Source organism: Diabrotica undecimpunctata, chromosome 10, assembly GCF_040954645.1.
Source record: "Diabrotica undecimpunctata isolate CICGRU chromosome 10, icDiaUnde3, whole genome shotgun sequence".
NCBI lineage: Eukaryota > Metazoa > Arthropoda > Insecta > Coleoptera > Chrysomelidae > Diabrotica > Diabrotica undecimpunctata.
In genome coordinates, this window is record NC_092812.1 from 13117182 (window position 1) to 13140252 (window position 23071).

At 33.0% G+C, this 23071-nt stretch overlaps 1 protein-coding gene across 1 annotated transcript in view; it reads left to right on the forward strand.

Annotated features, from left to right (window-relative positions):
- Positions 1-23071, forward strand: part of LOC140452340 (lachesin-like) — a 985903-nt gene that overhangs the window by 155643 nt on the left and 807189 nt on the right. The window lies entirely within an intron of this gene.

The following is a 23071-nucleotide window of genomic DNA, read 5'->3' on the forward strand; positions in this document are numbered from 1 at the left end:
ACAGGACTTAGAGTATCGTTGACTACAATAAAAAGGAGAATTTTAGAGTAAGGTTTGAGGAGTTGTTGACCAATAAGAGTTCTTCAGCTACAACCTAGACATGTTTTGCACCACCTCCAGTAGGCTCAAGAACACATACAGCTCCCACAACAGATTTGTAATTTTGGGCTTTTTTCAGACCAGAATACGTTTAAATGGTGATATCTGGCGAGACCCAACAAGAGCTGCATAACTAGCACAAGCCCGTCCCGTACTTTCTTTCGCTGGTGACAATTTTATTTTCTGGGCAGGTATTATGGCAGGTAAACGCACGGAATTGGTGGTTATTGACGAGACTCTAACAGGACAAAGATACATCACACAGATTTTAGAATCTCATGTGAGATAATGATGAGATGCTGTGTGTGAAAATTTTTTATTTATGGTTGATAACCCGCCCACATATGACTGAAGCGGTTAATGACTATCTGGAGACAGAAAGTATTCGCTTTTTGGAGTGGCCTGTCTCCACATATAAAGCCAATTGAACATGCATAAGATATGCTCTTAAGAGCTATTCATGCCCAAAAGAATGCTCCTAAGACCCATCATAAATTTACAATTGCCTGTAGAGAAGAATGGGAGAATCTGCCATAGGAAATGATTTATCGACTTGTTAGAACTATAAGAGTTCGAATCCAGGCTCGCATCGATGCGCGTGGTGAAAATACATGCTTAAAATTATTAAATATATTTTAATTAAAAAAATTACAATAGTCGCTTTACACTTTGTGTACAAATATTCTCCAAGCACATAGAAATAGATCAAGGTCTCTACTACCACTTAGAATCATTATGTTCATTGGAGAATTTTAAACAAAATTATACCTATGATACTTAACTGTAAAATTCAAAAATAACAGAGTAAACCTGAAAGGAATATTAAAATCAATTATCAATCAGTCAGACTTGGAGTTAAATAATTTATGCAGAAACTTAGTATCTTAGACTTTTCTTTCAACAAAACAACATCTGCATATATTAAAGACCAAGGATTTTCACTTAAAGTTCAGCTGTTATCTGATCCATCATGAATGGGACTAAATACAGGCGTAACACAAAACCCTGTTAAAGAACAACAATAATTAGTTTTTTAAACTATTAAGCTATATTTAATATGTATTTATAAGTACAGTTTATTAAAGTTGTATATTGCGAATCAAATTACTAAACAAATCAAAACAAAAATACACAGAATTCCTACTATAAGATTGTAAATTATCTTCAACGCTGTAAATTATCATCAACATTGTTGCCAAATACCCAAATGCTATTTGAGTTTTATTTATACGTGTATCACTAGCTAACGATTGTTAAATTTATTTAATTAAAATTATTATTTTTGGATTATTATACTTTAACAATGGTTGCATAAAATTTATACTATTAATAATAAGAAATGTTTTTGTATATTTAATCAATATAATTCTAAAATTTTTAATTTAATCACGATTACATTTTTCTTATTATACCTAATAAGTTGTTGACGACTATAAAAGATCGAGCAGCTGCGTATGGGTGTTGTATTTTTAGCTGTGTTAGGGAAATTTGAACCCGTAGTTGATTTTAAGAAAATTTTCGTTGGTATGTTCGGTGGAGTGTGGTGGATAGAATAATTCCGTATTATCGTCACCATAATTACTAGATTATCCACATAGGCCTACCCATTGATCATCTGTGCGTTTAGGGGGCAAAATCAGGACATCCACCAGGAGTAACCACAGGAGGGGAGAAAGTACTCCCCTCTGTGGGCAATGTATTATTATGTAATATTGTATTATTGAATGTGCATTTGGTAAATAGAAAGGTGGTTAACACAATATCTCCAATATTAATGGAGCGACTTATTTTTTGATGAATTCTTTCTTAATAGTCATGCTGGTTGCCATTGAGAGGATGATCCCTTAATGGCCCCTCCTTAATATGTCTGTCTATCAAGAATTATTTTTATTGCCTTTAACAGAAATGGTATAGGACTGATCGGGCTGTGGGCTTTAGGTAGGTCGTTGTCTTGTCGACCTATTTTGTGTATGTTCACCAACCTTACAGTTGATTAATTCTTTGGTATACAACATAGTGTTATGCTAGTTTGAAAGATCTCTGTTAGGATGGGTAATAAAATATCCAATCCTTTTTGGAGTAGGCCAGGTAATACTCCACTCCCCCTTTTGGAGATTAAAATGTAGCAAAGTGGTTTATGGCCCACTAAACATTCTCTGGTTAGATGCTTTTTACAAAGAATTCATATCTTCTTTCCTATGACGTTTAGGTAGTTCTAGGTTTCTTGCCTGTGTCTGCTCATCAATAACTGTCGATCCTGGGAAGTGGTTCTGTAATAAAAGCTCGAATGTTTCCTTTTTATATTCGGTGAAGGTGCTATTAGGTCTTTTAAGTAGTCCTGGTCTCTGTGCCAGATCTTTGAAAAGAGTCTTGTCGATCCGTGCTGACAGATATATTTGAAAAACTGAGAAAAACTTCTCTAAGATTTCCCTTTTACTCTTCTTATCTCTATGTTATACATATGCTATAACAGTTTGTCTGTACGTTTCTTAGTTCCCCAAATGCTTTGGTCACATTTAGCACATTTTTTGTCCCATGTTTCATTTTTCTTTTGGTCACAGTTTTCCTAACTTCCCTATTCCAGTAAGTGTATGATCTCTAGTCTTCTAGAGTTTGTGTTTATAACCCGATTGTATCGTTTTCTGTTTGGCATTTATTAACTCACTTATTTCTTGTGACCACTGCGGATCTTGGTTTCGTACATTTTTCTTATTCCCTGTGGCTTCTTGTGCTGCTATACATTCAGTCTTTTATTTAACAGTATACTTCTTTATCTGTCTTGTTTTCTTTTTTAATTAATCGTAAGGTTGTAGTCAATCAGAGTTGGTACAAAATACAGTTGTATTTGTCTATACTCATATTTTCGGGCATTGTTTGTTCATATTGATGGTCGCTGTTATTTTCCAGGTAATAATCAACTAACCTAATCAACTAATCAACACCTTGTGTTGACTAACAAGTGATGATCCGATCCATACTCTGAGCACCTAATATTTTCTTGTTTTTTCTATTTTTTTTGTAATACGTTCATTAGATTATCGTAAAATTCTTGTTTGTGTCCTATCACAGCATCTTCATTGGCGGTATAAACCCATATGATAACTATATTATTGCCATTTTTTGTGACCTCTACCATGATAATTTGCTTGTCAGCTTCTTGCGAGGTTTTTACGTATTTTACTAATTTATTATGAATGAGTACAGCTTTATCCCATTTGGCTTTATGACTCTGTGGTAAACAGCTGTACATTTGGATATTATTACCAATTTTTTTGTTACCTTTATCTTTTTTCTTTGTTTCCGTTAGTACAAATATATCGATTTTCCTTTTTTTATGTTACGATAACACTTCCTTTTATTTATTTCCATTAAACATTGCAGCCATTTTAAATGTCCGTTTGTGTTGCAATTTTCGTCGTCGTTTTAGTACATCCATATTCTTAGGCGAATTATTAAAATTTTTAGCATATTTAAAGCGTTTTCCGAATGATGAGTTACATCGATCCAACCCTCATACTTAAAGCACTTTTTTTCCACTAGCCGATCTGTTCCAGTTTTTGGGCCCCGGACACCCGCCTTTTACCTTTTCGACTCTAGCGTCTTCGCTGACGCTAGAGTACGATTTAGTGACAAAGCTGAGTCCTTTTACTGGAACCATCGACTTATTCATCGGAAAACAGTAAATATTTCCCAATTTTTTATTATAGTATGAGAGTTGATACCTCACGCTATCTCCGAGGTTCATTATCAGCCTTTAACCACCAGGAATTACAAATAGAAACAAAATATGCATTGATGAGGTGGTGTTAAGCACATAACTTACATTATATGGCTTTATTCTTGGAGCCAAATTTGAAAACAATAAAATTTCTCAGTGAGGCAGAGAGATGACGTTAAGGCATCAGTTAAGGTATGCTAGAAACTAATTTAGAATCCCAATCTACGAACAAAGATTGTCAGATTCAAAAGATAACAAAAAAACTTTCGAGAACTGACAAACCAGTTACCTCCACAAACTCCACATCCACTTCATCTTCAACAATGGCCTTTGACGAATTTAAGTCATCAGGTGAATTGTTTGTAAGACGGATATTGAAATAAGATTGTACTTACGATGGAAGATTTAACCAAATGTGGATGTTTTATAGTTTTGTAAAGATTACAGTGATTATTCTACTAAACAAATTAGCCAGCCGCATTTTCAATTATCTACTAGCTCTGCTACTTTAGAAAGGTTATTTTATTATAGGTACTAGCCAAATTGTGAATAACCGACTACCAGGTTATTATCCCATAATTTGATCAAATCAGTAAAAAAAACGTAGATTTTTTTAACTTTTGTGATGTATCTGAGAGATAATCGTCGTCAGTGGATGATTGTGATACTTCAGCGTTGCTATTATCTGTGGTTAAATATTTCTTTAATTTTTTCGTTGTTCCAGTAACTCTAACCTTAACAAATCTTTCTGTTCAAGAAGGATATTTCTTTTACATATAGTCCAACAGAACCTGTATATCTGTATTATTCTGCAGAGCTTTCATTATTGTGATGCCGTTGCCAAATGAGATCTCGAGGAATGCAACAATTTGATCAGTTGATCATTGTTAACGTATAGTCATTCGGATTTGTATTACGGATATTTTGTCTCTGTCTTGTCTGTTAGAATAGCTTCGTCTGTTGACTGCATCCTAGATTTTTTCTCAGCTAATTTTGGTTTATCAGTACCGGCAGGGTACTCTGGAGGGGGTATTACATCAAGGTTGTATTGTAGCGTATTAACACATTATTTCAGTCTTTGTTTCAATTTGAATTGAGCGTTTAAAAATGACTAGAAATGTGATATCTCATTTTGACAGATCTAGAGTAATTGCTTTGTTACAACAGGGCTTTAGTCAAAGTTATATCACGAATATTGTTGACGATACTCAGAGTGCTGTATCGAAAATTAAAAAAAAATTCCAAGATACAAATAACGTCAAGGATCGTCCCAGAAGAAGTGGTAGAAGTCGATGTAAAACAGCAGCACAAGACCGGCAAATAGCATTGATAGCTCGTAGAAATCGTCTGGAATCTACTGGAAGTGGTATATCCAGAGAAATTTCTAGGCTTCAAGGACTAAATATGTCACGGCAAACAATAACACTCAGACTAAATGCTGTAAATTAGTATCGTAAAAGACCGCTACGTGTTCCTTAAGTAACCTACCAACACAAAATAGTAAGGTTGCAATGGGCTAGAAAAATGGTGCATTATGGTCCTAACTGGAATAACGTGATGTTCTCTGATGAGTCAAAAATTGGCTTGGTACCTGGTTCGCTAAGAACACTGGTTTAGAGGGCCCCAGGACGACAAGCCCGACTAGAAACAGCTCAACCGCGTGTCCCATTTGAAGGTGGCAGTATTATGGTTTGGAGTGGTATTATGAGTGGTACACGGACCCCACTGCTGGTTCTGGAGAGAAGAGTCACTGGTGCTGTGTACATCGAGGAAGTTTTAAATCCTGTCCTACGTCTATTCCGAGAAGCGGTAGGTAATGAATTTGTGTTAATGTATAACAACGCACCTCCTCATCGAACAGCGGCAGTACAAAATTCTCTGAAAGAAGGAATGTCTACATTACAGTGGCCCTCGAATTCCCCTGACATGAACGTTATTGAACATACTTGGGACATTCTCAAACACGCATCAAGAAGCGAAACAATCCCCCTATTACACTTAGAGAACTAAAAGATGCTGCTCGTGAAGAATGGGAAAGAATTACACAAGCCCAGCTCGACCAGTTAATCGGCAGCATGCTAAATCGCCTACAGGCATGCACACAAGCCAATGGAGGAAAAACTTATTATTAGTTTTATTAAAAATTATTTTTTTCTATACTAATTTATCGTTAAATGTAAGTTGTACATTGTAAGTTTTTCACTCCAAGAGAATAAATAATTTTTTACATATCGTGTATCTGGTTTTGAGATTTATTTAGTATTGTTGAGAATTGAAACAAAATGATGTTTAACTATTCAGAACAGTTTATATATAAAAATCGATAAAAAGATGAGATATTCCAATATTCCAAACTTTTGGACATATGTCTATACTTGATGTCTAAAACTCACAATATGTGCGTACTCATCTGCGATACCTGCTTTAAATATGATATAGGAGAGACTATTCGAAGTTCAAAATCTTTCAGTGTCTACTCTATGACCTTATTAGGTATGCATGGACAGACATTTAATATTAACGTTTTCTTAGCTGAAGAAATTGGTCTTTTTGTACTCAGCTCAACGGAATTAACAAGTAAAGAGAAATACTCAAATATAAGCTGGTCTACAAGATAGGTTCTTAATAAGTAGATACACACTTGGTTGTTTAAGATTTTTAATACAAAACATACATGTTTGGAATTAACGCTGTTTTCAGTTGCTTTAACGTAGTTTAGTAGCACAAGATTAGGATGACAATATATAATAATTCCTTGTTCTTTTTTTGGAAAAATAGGTTTGGTTCTTGTTTAAGTTACAGCAATATACCTCTTTGTCTCACTAGCTTATTTTTAATTTTCATATAAAATTTTACCTTAGTACTTACTAATATAGCATTTTTTAAAGTAAAAACGTTGCACGTCACAATTTATATAAAGTGACGTCACTTATATTTAAAATTTCCAGAACGTCAATCTTAGGGTTCAAATTTTCCTGACACAGCTAATATTAGGAAACCCATAAGGAACTGCTCGATCTTTCATAAGTGTCAACGTAGAATAATAATCAGAAAAATGTGATCATCATTATATTGGGAATTTTAAAATTTTATTGATTAAATGGCCAAATTGTTATTATTAATAATATCAATTTTATGAAATACCCCTTGAAGTCTAATATTCCACAAAATAATAATTTTCATTAAATAGATTAGACATTTGTAGGCAACTGATACGGGAATACTTTAAATTTTAATGACAGTTCAGCGTGTGGCAAAATTGTTTAAGGTATTGCCGCTTTTTTAGAGTAAGAATTTTGTTTATGTTTTGATTTCTTACACAATTTGATTATAATATATTATATATTTATAAATTGTATTTATAAATACATATCAAAATTTAGATTATTAGCTTTAAAAACTAATTATTGTTGTGTATTGTGATTATTCTATGCCAAAACAACTAAATAGTCTGTAGAAAGCTGATAAACTTTCATATAAGATAGATTATTTTGAACAAGAAATGATGGCGGGACGTTTTTAATATTAATGCGTTTAAAATTTAGAATATTATATAATTTTGTATTAAAATGTTTTCTTATGTATTTTAGTGTGTTGCAGTAGTATTAAAACTAAGTGTATTTACTGTTAATATAATAGTTTGACAAATAGTTGACATTTTAAGAATTCCTCACTTACTAATTATTCTGATGTTTTGGCAACGCTGTGGGGTTCTGACGTGGTAAATCTTGAATGCCGTGCAATCATTTTCATATGAAAAATTCTATACATTATTAGAAATCCTTATTTTTCCTTATTTTTTAAATAAAAATATCTTGAATACGTTTAATCTTGGATGAAAAAAATACTTAATATGAAACTCAAAGCAATTTTGATTTTTCTGCAAACATAAGTATTTGTTGCAATTAATTTATTTGATCATTGATCAACCAGGTACTAGCCAGTGACCAAATCCATCAAATACTTTATACTCACAAAGTAGCGACGTATATCTTAACGTCTTAGTAGACGTTTTTTCAGTTTCATTCATAGGAGCGTCTTCATAATTTAGATTTCCCTTTTTGGTCCACAAATCATAAATTTTCCTAGAAATTTTTAATCAAAGAAGGAATTTATTTACCTTTAAATAGCTGCTTTACCCATTTTGGAGCTGGAGTAGATTTTTCTTGATGATGCTAGCCCTAGCTACTTTATCGTTACTACTACTACTGCTGTCCAACTCTTTATCTCCCTGTAAAGAGTCATTCAAGTTGCAAAAAATTTATCGTCGTTATTATTTTCTACCTCAAAATCTGACTCCAGTTCATCAAGAAGTTCTTAGTTCACCTGATCTGAATTAGCTACAAGCCTTTTCAAGTTCAGTGCTTTATTGGATCCTACAAAAAGCAAAAATATTACAGTAATGTCCTCTTTCATTTCTGCGTGTGTTGGCTCCCAGCCGTTACATTTGTGACACCACCTTAAAGTACGCGCATTTAAAAAAACCTCAAAATATTTTGAAATATTTTTGAGCTTAAGTTATGTAAAACAATGCATTCTCTAAATAAGTTTACATTTAAACCCTACTTAAATTAGTTTTAATTGAAACCTACTTTTATTCACAATTACAATTCGCGAAAACATTGAAAAACAATAAAGTTGATATTGCAACCTCGAATGCCAACGTAAATATGGGAACTAAATGAATCACGTGCGATGAAACCGGTAATATATTATATCCAACACAATCGTGGTATCAGTGCGAACAAGTTTAATTCAGTAATATGAGTGAATAAAATTTTGATTATTTTACGAGTTAGTTAGACCCGCATAATTGTAAAGTCCTGGAACGAAAGGGATATGAAGCTGTATTAGTTTACTCAATTTTGTTATAATACTCTTGTAGTTAAAAGCAACAGGTTTAGGATTATCTATGATTGTTTAATTTATTGACTAGTGTTAAGGTAGCAACAACATACCATGCCGTATTACTGGTTGCCAATGAAATTGTCGTAAAACGACAGGTGACCTGAAATCTATTAATGTTTCACTAAAAAGCAAACAGGTTTAAAGATAGGCAAATAGATAGCCCAACGGTACAATTGTAGTCAGATTTTAAATAATACCTTGACGCTTAGTAACAGACAAGAGTAAACAGGAGCTTCCAATGCCTTACACGATTATGTTTAAATGTCGAAAAATGAGTCAATTAACAAACACTTAAAAACTAAAATAACAATTCACAGTATATAAGTTCATATGTGTCTTTACCCGTTCGGCACCGTAGAGCCAACAAATTATTACTTTTGATACCAATCAGGATTTGGGTTTGTTATTAGCAGTTTTACTAAACAAATAATAATAAAATAGGTCGATTTTTATTTGCATTTACAATAAATTTGGATTAAACGTAATTTATGCATTTTATATGACGCTTGTCGCTCACGCGTGAATCATGTGTTCGTGAGCGCGACTCAATTTAGGAAATCACGTATATGAACAGGAAGGAAAATCTACTCACATGCCCATTTATATTTAAAATGTATGTTTGGAAAATACCTCGTTCAAAGCAGCAAAACTTCTTCGAAAATTCATTCAAGTGAAGATAAAAGTTAATTTGATTTTTATGTGCAGTGTTTTGAAAGACAGTAAACCCATTTATAATAATAAATATTTGTTTGTACATATCTCTCCAAAAATTAAATAGCTCTTAACAGTACACCATATTTACTTTTAAGTTAACATTTTTACTCGCCATCTATATTTAATGCTTTGCTCCATTTTTACCACAACATACAGTGCATACAGTCTGGGTATGAGTTTTAAATTTCAGGAAGTTGTCTTGAATACTTTGTATTCAAAATGTGTTTGTAGCTTATCATAGACACAATTGATGACCGTTACTTTTATAACTTTATCGATTCTTTATCGAAAGAGGTTTGTTATAGCATATTTGTCTTCCCAAAGAATCGAAATATAATAATGTGGACTTAAATTACAATTGTCCCTGGATTTTGTGTAAAATTTTAAATACAGTTTCAAAAAAGTCTAACTAGCATATCATGTATAATTTAACTAAAATTAACGCTTAATACAATTTATTTATTTAAATGAACAACATACCTTGAAAAACTCAAGCAAAATTACAGTTTTTTACGATATACGTTAGTTTACATATATGCATTTTACAAGTGTGTTACATAACGTAACTTCTTCACAATATCTTATTGTAGTGGACACAGTGTACTGTAGAGGTGTGCTTATTAGTTCTTTTAAACGAACTAGTTCAAGAGAACTATTTCACAAAAATGAACTATTTCAGTGAACTAGTTCCCGAAAGAAATATTTGTAGGGCCGAAATCGAAATTCAACCCTAACATAACTGGTTACCAGATGTCTCGTCTCAATCATCACACAAGCAGACACAAGCTCGGCGCCGGCCACCCGTTTTCTTCGGTTTTCAGTCAGTCTTTCACTACCGTACAAGTAGTTCGGGTTCGGAACCATTTCTTTCGATCGTATGTTTAGGTTTAAATGTTTTAAATTATTATATGATTAGTTAGTTTTTTCTTTATATTAATTTATTTTCTTAATCAATCCCAAAAAAAGAGTAACAGTCTCCATACCATTACTTCAAAAAGCTGACGGATCTTTATGTTCTTCGAATAACGAACCTTCGCAATGTTTATCGTTATTCTTTTCTCAGGTTTTTACAGATGAACCTAACGATACCATTCCTTTAATAACGTGCCCACGTTTGTGAGAAAGACAATAAACTTGATTGCAATAATTATCATCCAATCAGCCAAGTTCCTATTATCATCAAGGTCATGGAATCGATTATTTCGGAAGCTATGTTCCAGTTTCTTTTTCAAGAAAGTGTCATTCCTTACCAACAGCATGGTTTTATCAAAGGTTGTTCAACGATCACAAACTTACGTCATTGTGTAAATGATTGGTCATTACCTTTAAACAATCGGAATCCTGTCGATGTAGTCAGTCTACTTAGACTTCTTCAAAGCTTTCGCTCGTGTCCCAAAACGTCGATTACTAGCAAAATTGGATCATTATGGTATCCGCGAAAGGTTAAACATTTGGATTCAAGATTTTCTATCCAACAGATACTTCAGGGTTCGTGTTGGGAAAGACCACTCACTAGATAAGCCAGTCAAGAGTGCAGTCCCACAAAGATCAGCACTTGGACCGCTACTTTTTTCTGCCTACACTAGTGATCTTTCGCTAATTATATCCAGTAAGGTTTCCATTTATTTACCAAATATATAAACAGCAAAGAATTAAAGTCAAAGATATGGTAATAGCAGCGAAACGGAAAAGTTGGGAAAAATTCTGGAAGTTGGGAAAACAAGAAGACTACCACTCTAACGAAAAGTTATTCTTTAAAACCCTGAAGAATTTAAGAACCGAAAAGGCTCTACAAACACCAAAGCAAATAAGGGACAAAGAAGGACACTTACTGCATGACAACGACCACATCCTAGATAGATGAAAGCAATATTTCGAGGATCTACTGAACATACAAAACGATGTAGACATCATCACAGAATAACCAGAAGAGATAGAGCAAGAAGACCAAATTCAAGATGAAATAACTATAGCAGAAAGAAAAAAAATCATACAAAAGCTTAAGAAAGGTAAGGCGGCTGGATTTGATAAAATCACAGCAGAAATGCTTAAAAACATGGGCGACAAGGGCATTGAACTGCTAACAAAAGTATGTAATAGGGCATGGAGCGAGAGCCAAATACCAAAAGATTGGGAAGTGGGAGTTATTCTACCCATTTTCAAAAAGGGAGACAGACGCGAATGTAGTAACTACAGAGGAATAACACTACTGAGCATCCCATCCAAAGTATATGAGAGAATACTAGAAGAACGTCTTTTACAAGAAGTTGATTCTAAAATGGAATAATCACAGAGTGGATTTAGAAAAGGCAGAAGTATCCAAGATCACATTTTTACTATCAAGAAACTGATACAAAACGCACGAAACTCAAGCACTGAGTTATACCAAGCCTTTATAGACTTAGAAAAGGCATTTGATAGTACTCCAAGGAAGGTGATTGACATATGTTTAAAAAAGAAAGGTGTGAAAATCAAACTCAGGCAAGCCATTATGAGTATATATAGACATACAAGGAACAGAATCAGAACCGATATTATGGAATCCGAAGAGTTCATAGTAAATGAGGGTCTACGTCAAGGAGGAGTCCTAGGACCCATACTATTTAACATTGCCTTTGATGACATAATTAAAAAAACTAGAGCAGAAACATTAAAATTATATGCCGGCCATAGAAATCTAGATGCAGTGTGGATCTCAGAGTGTGCATACGCGGACGATCTAGTGATATTTGGGATAAATGAAGAACCACTCAATTGAAATTTACAAGTATGGAACGCTGCACTAATTAAACGAAATTTGAGGATCAATAATGAGAAGACGAAAGTAATGGTAGGTATGTGGAAAAAATAGAAAACAAACGAAGATATTACTTAACGGAAATACACTTGAACAAGTCGATACTTACAAATACTTGGGAGTACAAATAGAGAACAGAGGAACTGAAGACACTGAAATAAGTTCCAGAAGAAAAAGTGCTGCTCGGATGTACCACGCAATTAAAAGTACGTTTTTGTCGAAAAAACGTTTGTATCCCAAAAAGCCAAAGTGACCATATACAAGACGGTGTTTGTGCCGATTTTAACTTTTGGTAGTGAAAGTTGGACGCTTACCGATAAATTAAAATCGAAAATACAGGGCATAGAAATGAAGTTTTTTAGAAGAATAATGGGTATAACCAGGTTAGACAGGAATAAACATGAGGCAGTCAGAGAACATCTTAAGGTCCAATCAATTATTAAGAAAATTGAAGAGGGCCAACTGAGATGGCATGGACACATGGTTAGAATGAATCAAGAAAGACCAGTTAAAAAAGTATGGGAAGCGAGAACACAAACCAAGAGACTAAGGGGCAGGCCAATAATGACATGGGATGATAATGTAACCTCAATCCTAGAGACACGAGGAATCAGCAAAGAACAAGCAAGAAACCAAGCAAAGAATAAGAAGCAATGGAGAAAAATTGTACATGCAACTAACTAAAGACATTACACCCGACACCTTAGGGTAAATGGGTGTAGGATTATATATATATATATATATATATATATATATATATATATCTGGCATTGTTGGAGACTTCTGGTATACAAGGTCTCTTATATAGACCCACATGAAAAACTCAATTTTGGAAAATTCAGGTGATCGTGGCCAAACAGTTGATCCTCCTTTGCCTATCCACCCCACAGAAAAGTTATCATTTAGATGATTGTGAATAGGAGCAGTGTGGTGAACTGGAGCACCGTCGTGTAAAAACCCCATTCGTTGTCGAATATTAAGCGGTACGTTTTGTAGGAGTATTGGCAAATGATTATTTAAAAAATCCAGATATGGCACCTTTCCCACGACCGTCAAAGAAATGTGGACCAATCACATTATTGTCAACTCCCAACCACCCCAAACATTTATAGACCACCTAGTTTGACTATGTGTTAAAAAAATAGAAATTGCTTGATGAGTAGATATGCAAATTATGCCGATTTACCGTTCCATTTTTGTGAAATGTAGCCTCATCTTCAAAAAGCACATAATCGAAAAAAATCGGTCTCTTTGTACTTGCTGCTGAGACCATTGACAAAAAGCTAATCTGCGTTGATAATCATTGACTGTTAGTTATTGATGTAACTGTATGCGTTAAGGGTTCAGTTTATGTTTACGAAAAATTTTTGCCTCCGAAGTTTGACTAATGTCATGTTGTGAAATTTTATGAGTGCTGATGTGAGGATCTTCAGTAGTAGCTATCAATACATCATATTCTTTTTCTTCACTTAGAACAGTTTTGGTTCTCTCAAGATTTTCATATACAACTGACCCAGTGCGAACTAAACGATCCATTAATTTTTCAAAATCTCTTGCGTTTGGCTTCCTCTGTTTAGGATATATTTCGTGATATATTCTGGATGCAAGTAAACAATTTCTCGAACTTTCTCCTAATACCCACATCATATACGTTTACTCTTCTACAGAAAAAATTATTTTCAACAATAAAGACAAGCCACACAAACAGATTACAAAGGTAATAATATGAAAACTGTCATTTTTTCAAAGCCTACTATTTTACCTTTGTAACTGACACAAATGGCCTTTTAATTGTTAATAACTGCGCGTCACAATCGGCAGTTAGGAATGTTTTATTAGAAATTCCTGGCTTAGAATACTGATGATATAACCATGTAAAAATTGTTACTTCAATTGTATATTGTTTTGCTTTCTGTTTTGTCTGAGTTATTTATTGAATCAAAATAATCATATTATTATACAAAACATTTTATCTTATAGAAATTTTAGGAATCTTGTATTTCATTAAGGAAATATGATATTTCCATTATATCATATTAATTGATACATTCGTTGCATATTGATATTGTCTATATTTTTTGTTAGTTACTTATTGAATAAAAATATGTTTTTATATTACCTATCACTCAATACTCAATATTTATTTCTACTTACAAAAAAAATGTATTTCCGAAATTCAAATAAAACTAAAAATATCTCGGAAAGTAATGAGTAAAATGCTATCTATATAAAAATAAAAGAGTATCATAAATACAAGATTTCTAAAAGAAAAAATATAGGGTGATCTGTTAAAAAACAATTGAGAAAATCGTGATTTTGTTTTATAGTTCACCCAGTATACAAATTTTAGTCAATGGTGGTGATTGGCGCGGGGATTGGCACGGGGGTTGGCGCGAACATTTGGGACAGTAGGATTTTGATTTGCGGGTAGAGCAGACGATATTTTCTTTATAAGAGGTTTCCATATCCAAGGTAACCGTATGTTTTCGTCTCTTTTATTGAGACACTTTTGCCTTTTTTCAATTTCTAAGGCTTCTCGGATAATTATTGGTTTATAGAAGCGTATATCCAACTGTTTTTGCTTTGTCAAATATCAACGAAACACGATAATAGCAGAAAGGAGAAAAATCACAATAAAAAGTCAAGGTATAGATTAGACACGCACTTGCGAAGAGCACACTCAAACTTACTAACAATTTTTGATGCATTTTATACAGAAAATAAGTAAAAACTTCCCATAACAGTAGAATGAGCCGTCAGAAGAACCGCATTTTTCTAGTTCTAAGATTTTCTAGGTTATAGACATCAACATATTTAAAAAGCAATTACACTAAGTACCTATTAAGATAAATTGTAACCCTCTAATCATTACTAATTCTGATTCGGTTTCTTTATGGATTTCTGTTCAAACATGTCCTCTTTAAACAAATCAAAAGGGTGCCGGACAAAGTTTTCGCTCCGTGAAACATTTTATTAACTTTCCTAATTCATTTAAACAAAAAAAGTTGGTTGTCATTTTGCTCTAAAGTTGATAGTTTTTATGTTATAAACAATTTAAAATCACAAAAAACCGAAAATACGCACCTTAAGCCTGGAAGACTCATATGAAAATTATTATTTTTCTGGTTGACAAGTGCCTAAATTAATTAGCAGTTTTGAGAAGGTCTATTTAATTTATTGTGTTGTTTTCATTACCAAAAAATTTATCTTAAGATAATTATTAATAATAAGTTTTGTGGTTGCGGAATGGGTAGATAATAAATTAATAATAACATAAAAATAATGTGAAGAAAATGATAAACTGATTTAATTAAAAATGATAATAGAAAACTAAGTCTAAATTGTTCGTTTTTATTGTTCATTTCTCTTCTTGATCTTGCGATTATGTCAACATCATCTGCAAATGCTAGTATTTGCACGCTTTTATTAATTATTGTTCCTTGTGTATTGACTGTTGTGTCCCTCAGTATTTTCTCGAGTACGATGTTGAACAAGATGCATGATAGAGCGTCTCCCTGGCTTATTCCCTTTTTCACATCTATTGTTTCCGTTGATTCATTTTGTATCCGGGTTCTACTTTCTACTTTTAGAGATTCTTTTATCAGTTCTATTAGTTGTGTTGGTATATTAAATTCTTTCATTGCTTTTATTAAGAATTCTCGGTTTATATTGTCATATGCGCTTTCAAAGTATATGAAGAGATGATGTGTGTCGATGTTATATTCACTTGTTTTTTCGAGGATCTGTCGCAGAACAAATATCTGGTCTATTGTTCACTTCTGTCTACAGAAGCCACTTTGGTATTTGCCAGCTATTTTTTCAGCGTGTGGTCTAAGTCTTTCATAAATGACATTGGACATTATTTTGTATGCTGCATTCAGCAGCGTGATTCCACGGTAGTTTCCACATTCTAACTGATTTCCTTTTTTATGTAATGGTACAATAATATCGCTATTCCACTCCGTTGGTAGCTGTTTATTCGACCATATCTTTGTTATCAATTCATGTATTGTTTTTTGTAGTGCGTCTCCTCCTTCCTTTAGTAACTCCGATGCTATTTGATCCGATCGCGGTGCTTTATTGTTCTTTAATTTTTCTACTGTTGCTCTAATCTCGGCTATTGTTGGTGGAGTCTTTTCTGTTGTCTGTTTGGTCTAATGGTATGTCAGGGGTCGTCTCTCTCCGATCTCCTTCAAACTTTTCCGTAAAATGTTCTGTCCATCTACTTAGTATCTCTTGCTGTTCTGTCAATATATTACCTTCCTTATTTCTACACATCGTTGTTCTCGGTTTGAAGTCTTTTCTGCTTTTGTTTAGTCTCTGATAACATTTTCTTGTCTCTGTTGATTTACTTAGTTCTTGTAGTTCTTGAAGTTCTTTGTTCATATATTCTCTCTTTTTTCTTCGGTGATTTTTCTTTTCTTCTTTGCGTAATCGTTTATATTCTTCCTCTGCTTGTCGAATTCTGTGCCCCTGTTGCATCAGTAAATATGCTCTGTTTTTTTTTTGTCTGTGATGATCTGACATTCTTCGTCAAACCAGTCATTCGTTCTTGTTTTTCTTTCTTTACCTTTTATGCCTAGTACTTCTTTAGCTGCCTCTTTTATGATGTCTCTGCATTCTTATCACTCTTTATTTAGGTTTTCATGTGTTATTCTGTTTTCTAGTTTGTTGTTTATCTTTTCTTTATACTCTTTATTTTTGTTTGTTTCTTTGAGTCTTTCTACCTTGTATCGTTCATGTTTAAAGCCTATTTCCTTTTTGATGTTTAAAATTCTAGCCCTTACCCTACTTTCGACCAGGTAGTGATCAGAATCCGCATTTGCCCCTCTTCTGATGCGGACGTTTATTATATTCGATTGGTGTCTCGAGTCTACAATAACATGATCTATCATATTTACTGTAAGTCCATCCGGGGATTTCCAGGTATCTTTCTGTATATCTTTGCGAGCGAAGTACGTACTGGCAATCACCATGTTAAGTGATCTTGCTAGGTTTATTAACCTATTGCCATTGTCATTTGATTGCTCATGGAGACTGTGCCTACCTATTGTGGGTTGGAATTGTTGTTCTTTTCCAACTTTGGCGTTTAGGTCTCCATAGATTATTTTTATATCATTTTTTGGGCATAACTGATATGCAGACTCTAATTCGTCATAAAACTCTTCTTTAATTTTCTCTTCTTTTTCTTCTGTCGGGGCATGCGCATTAATTAGACTGTAGTCAAAGAAACGACCTTTAACTCTTAAAATGCACATTCATGGACTAATGGCTCTGAAATCTCTTATAGTATGCTTTACTCTCTTGTTTACTATGAATCCTGTGCCCGAGACGTGATCTTTAGGATCGCAGCTGTAGAAAATCGTATGGCTTCTTTTTTCCATTACATTATTTGAAATCCACCCCATTTCTTGTATGGCAGTTATGTCTTATCAGTTATGTGATTAAAATCTTTATGGTATGCAAATGGTCATTTGTGCCATATCCTGCCCTGAAGCATGCCTGTCCCTTGGGCTAGAAATCAAGGTTAGGTGTTAATCTCTTTGTTAAGATTTTCATAAAGAGTTTGTACATATGTGTCAAGAGGCTGATGGGTCAGCCCATCAGCTTCTAATTGCTATACATAATATCTAATCAAATTTGGCGAGAATTCAAGAACGCGGTCAATTTCGGAGCACGGTGAAATCCAGAGAAATTAATGAAATTACACAAATTTGTAGTAAAAATTATTCTTTAAAAACCCCTTAATATGTTACATTGATTGGCATTTTATTAATTATGACAAAAAAAGTTATAAGGCCCAAAAGAAAATTTGTGTAAAATATAATTGTCTGTAGGGTTGCTAGTTTACGAGATACGGCGCGAAAAGCCTTTGCCCCCCTTTTTCCAAGATGGCGACAACGGGACAAAGATGGCGACCCCACAAACTTAAGCTTAAACTTACTTTTGCAACACCTCAAAAGAATAAAATTGCGTCCTCTAAAAAATGCGCCCTAAAAAATGTAACATTTCAACAGACTGTATCCAGCTGTGCAAAATCCATCAGTTAAAAATAAATTGTTTTTTTTTTCGTTTGTCTACTGTTAAATAAGTAATAACAGCCACAATATTTAAAATATAACATAACATACACCATAGGTTACTTTAAAAATATGCTGACTTTTCAAATTTTTGTTCTCTGTGTTTTTTTCAAATTTTTAATTTGTACCAATTATTATTACCGACTATGAATTTTTTAATAGTTTTTAATTATATTTTGTCAAAAAAGTGACTACCGTACAAGAAATAATAATCTTACCGAAACAACAACAATTCTATTCCCAAATACAGATAACTGTTTATAAACATTTGCAAGATTTATTCATCAAGTTTCATTTTTCAATGACCTCAACGAATGGAGGTTCAAATCAAGGGCTGTGCACTAGATTTCTCACCCCTGTACCAACTGATATGTACGGCACTGCCAAAAATAGTAATCTAAATAACAATCCAAATATATATATATATATATATATATATATATATATATATATATATATATATATATATATATATATATATATATATATATAGGAATGCCATACTATATCAAATTGCCGAAAATGGGGTCAAAATTTTCCGAAAACCAAATATGTCCCTGCTACTGGTACCAATATTTTTGTACGGTATTAGGTCGTACCAATATGTATATTGTAGTATTGATTTATAAGTGATTCGTGCTGGGTCAGATGACCCCTAAAATTGTCCCATGAGCTTGTAGTTTATTATGTTATCCTGTGCTTCGAAAATGTTCTTTTATATGTGAGTACATCATGACCTTCAACTTGAATACCTGTATATTCCACAAATCAAATCAATATTCCTCATCTGATGCTCAGATTAGTTGGTTATCCATACAAAGTCAATTCATCGCAAAGTAATAGGCCGAAAAATATGCAATTATCGTCGCGAGTATTAACTCATTTTGTAGTTATTATGCAGCCGAATTGAAACTGTTAGTGCGGGATTTTCTCTCTGAGAATAGTGGAATGTGTACTCAGTAAATTCCAGCAAATTTATTTCCATCATCGAAATGGGACGGTCTGTTTGAATAACTAGTAATAAAAGTAGGTTTATTCAGTGATTTATGAGATAGTTTGATTGTGATAAATGAAAATGGAAAGCAAAACGCAAATATGTTTTCTGTGTCGTTGACACTGGACACTGGAGTTAAAATTTTCGAAATTCAGTTGTTTAGGTTTGACTGTATTTACCCAAAGATCGTTAAAAATATGATACATTGCCGTGTATATGCCTTTAATACAAAACGATATTTAATTTTGGTTTTATCCATCTGTTTATCATTTTTCTGGCGCTAATTTTATAATATTTCTTTCGTTTATTTTGTAGCAGTTTTCTTCTTGATTTCTTTCTCTTTTTTCGTTTTTTATTAAGCAAATTGTCTACTGCTAGTTTTTTCTATTTCTTATATGTAAAAAAAGTAATTAAGTTAGTCGAAGAAATATGCCTACTTTCTTTGTAACGACTACTCATTCCCACACAAGAAATTCATAATAAATATAAACATAACCCAACTTTTGGATTTAGTTACACGATTTCTTTAAAACACTATTTATTATGCTTGTCTACTGTATCATTTTAGTCTTAATAGTGCAATATTTAGTGGGATTATAAAACAATAAAAATATTGGTTTTATTGAAAAGAAACAATGCAAACTTCAATTCCTCGTGAAAAGTCTCATAGAACACTCCGAATATATGGTTTAACTAAAATGCGTAAGAAACACTTGCAAAATACTTGAAGAATTAAACTTTACGACCCAAAAATGCTTCATCGAATGTCAAAAATTATTTTTATTTTATCATAGATTTCAAAAATATTGTGTCTCATCCTTAGATATTCAATGTACCCATTGGACTTCCTTCTCTCCAGTAATTGTCAATATATTTATGAAAGGCTTCGAGATCCGATCACTATCCTCAATAATGTTCAAACTCACATTTTGGCTATGATATGTTAACGATACTCTCGTGATTTGGCCTCACGGCCAGGATGCTTTGGTATTTTTTCAAACCCATCTGAATGGTATATATTCTAGTATCCAATTCACGATGAAGATGAAATCTTTTTAAATCCTTACAGTTTCTTGTCCTTTTGATAAATAAAAACCAATCACATGGTTTATTTGACTCTGTCTACCGAAAAGCCACATAATATAACAACTGCTTCTTGAATACCGACTCCAATCACCCACCTTCAAGAATTAATTTAGTCATTAATACTCTTATTGTTTCGAGGCATAATCCTGTTTTTATGAGCTGTATGAATTTTAAAATTTATCAGTAGGGTGTTAACCTGGCTGTAGACCCCTTTCTCCTTTATCTGGGCTTGCGATCGGCAACAGTTTTGTCGAGCTACTTGATCCACCCAATAAAACTGCAGGAGGAGTCTCTGATTGACCTAAAGTGACGGAGTAAGACTCAAAGATGTAATCCATCTTCTGTATAATAGAGAAGCTCCCCTAAATATTATAAAAACTATCGAAAACATTTACCAAAACAACAAAATGGAAGTCAGAATAGATGGGCAACTTACAGAATCTATCGAAATTGGTAGCGGAATCAGACAAGGGGATTCATTGAGCCCCATGCTCTTCAATTTAATCATGGATGAAATCATCAAAAGCTTTAACAAAGGAAGGGGATACAGAACGGGAAACAAAGAAATCAAAATACTCTGTTACGCAGACGACGCAATATTGATAGCCCATGATGAAGATAGTCTGCAAAGACTGGTCTACAGATTTAACATAAGAGCAAAAGAATTTAATATGAAAATCTCATCTCAGAAAACTGAAACAACAGTAGTCAGCAAATAACCAACCAGATGTAAAATAGAAATTAATGGCATCAGTATTGAACAACTAATGCAAATAAAATACCTTGGAATTACACCTTGAATTTATCAAGTACAAAAAGCAAATAGACTGGCAGGATGCCTTAATAACACTATATGGCGAAACAGACACATTAACACTGAGATCAAATCAAGAATTTATAAAGCCAGTTTAAGATTAATAGTGACATATTCCTCAGAAACAAGTCCCGACACAGCCACAAAGCAAAGGCTACTGGAAACGGCAGAGATGAGAGTACTGAGAAGAATTATAGAAAATACGCTGAGAGATCGAAAAAAAAGTAAAGACATTAGAAGAAAATGTAACGTACAGTCTATAAATGAATAGACACAAAATAGAAAAAAAAATGGAATACCCACATAAGCAGAATAGATGAGACACGTGTCGTCAAAATAGTAAGGGATAAGTCACCAATTGGCAGAAGAAGTATCGGAAGACCGCGCAAAAGATGGAGTGACAACCTTCTATAGAGGTATTAATCCGCCAATGAACAAGCAGAATTGCTTACGCAGAAATTCCTTCTTTAAAACAAGCTCTCGCCCAAAAGAATCAGGCCCTGAACAAAAGAATGCTGTTCTTCCTTATATTAAAAGTGTTACTTCCAAAATCGAGAAAATTTTCAAACAAAAAGAATAAAGACAATATTTACCCCTCACCAAAAACTTTCATATCTTGTACAATCCGTTCAAGATAACATTTCAAACGAATAACACGATGGTTATGAAATTTTTTGTTAAGATTGTCCATGATCTTATATAAGACAAACATATCGAATAACCCAAAACAGAATCTATGAACATTCCAGTTTCTGTCACGACTCTGATTTAATTTCAAGTATAAGTCAACATCATCTCTATATAAGATAAAAAATTGATATCGAAAATTCCCTGAAACCTCGAAAATCTTAGTGAATAGAAGAAACCGTACATATATATATATATATATATATATATATATATATATATATATATATATATATATATATATATATATATATATATTATCCTTACTTGGTGTCTTACAGAAGTGTACTTGAGACTTTTAAATTTGTAACACTGGAACAGAGACGGAGAATGTAAGCTAGACTGTTTGTATATGATGTCGTGAATAAAGATCTATTTTTCAATAACTACATAAAGTTCTCTGTATCTAAGATTTACTTAAGATTAAGTCATAGAGGGCTGTTTTTTATTTGTAATACAGATTGCTCGCCCATAAACAGTATGATGCGGCAGTGCAATATAATTCTAACAAATAGCAACATAGATATCTTCAACACCAACACCAAAGCCATTAAATCTAGCTTTCTACCTACGTCAACCACTATATCTTAGTGGGTATATCTGGCACAGATAGACTGCGATATGGATGTCTTTATATGTGTGCATGTAAAATTCATACTTGTAATTACATTTTTTTTTTGTAAAATATGTTTGTTGTGAAACAAATTTAGATACCTAAATAAATAAAAATGAGAATGAAATATGAGTTGGTATTTTTGAATATAATCGGTACAGACCAAAATAATAACATTAAAAACAATATTCATTAAATTAAACAGAACATACAACAAATTTAATTAAATAACTAAAGGTATACACAAGATGTGATAGATAAAAGTTAATTTAGACGTCTTTCTGGTTTTTACACGGAATTTGACAGGTTACCTACTTAAATAAAGAGTGTCTTTAAATAAAAGGTCTCTGGACTTTATTTAATTTAAATACAGGCGACCTTTATTTTAATAAAGAAGGCAAAGCTGCGCATGCGTATCTGTCAAAATAAAGCTGCTTTTATTACAGGACGACATAAAATACATCTTTTCTAACTCTCCATTATAAACCCATATTATTTTATTTTTCTTATTAGTAAATGACGTATTTAATTTGAATCTCGTATAATTAGTATATTCTTTTA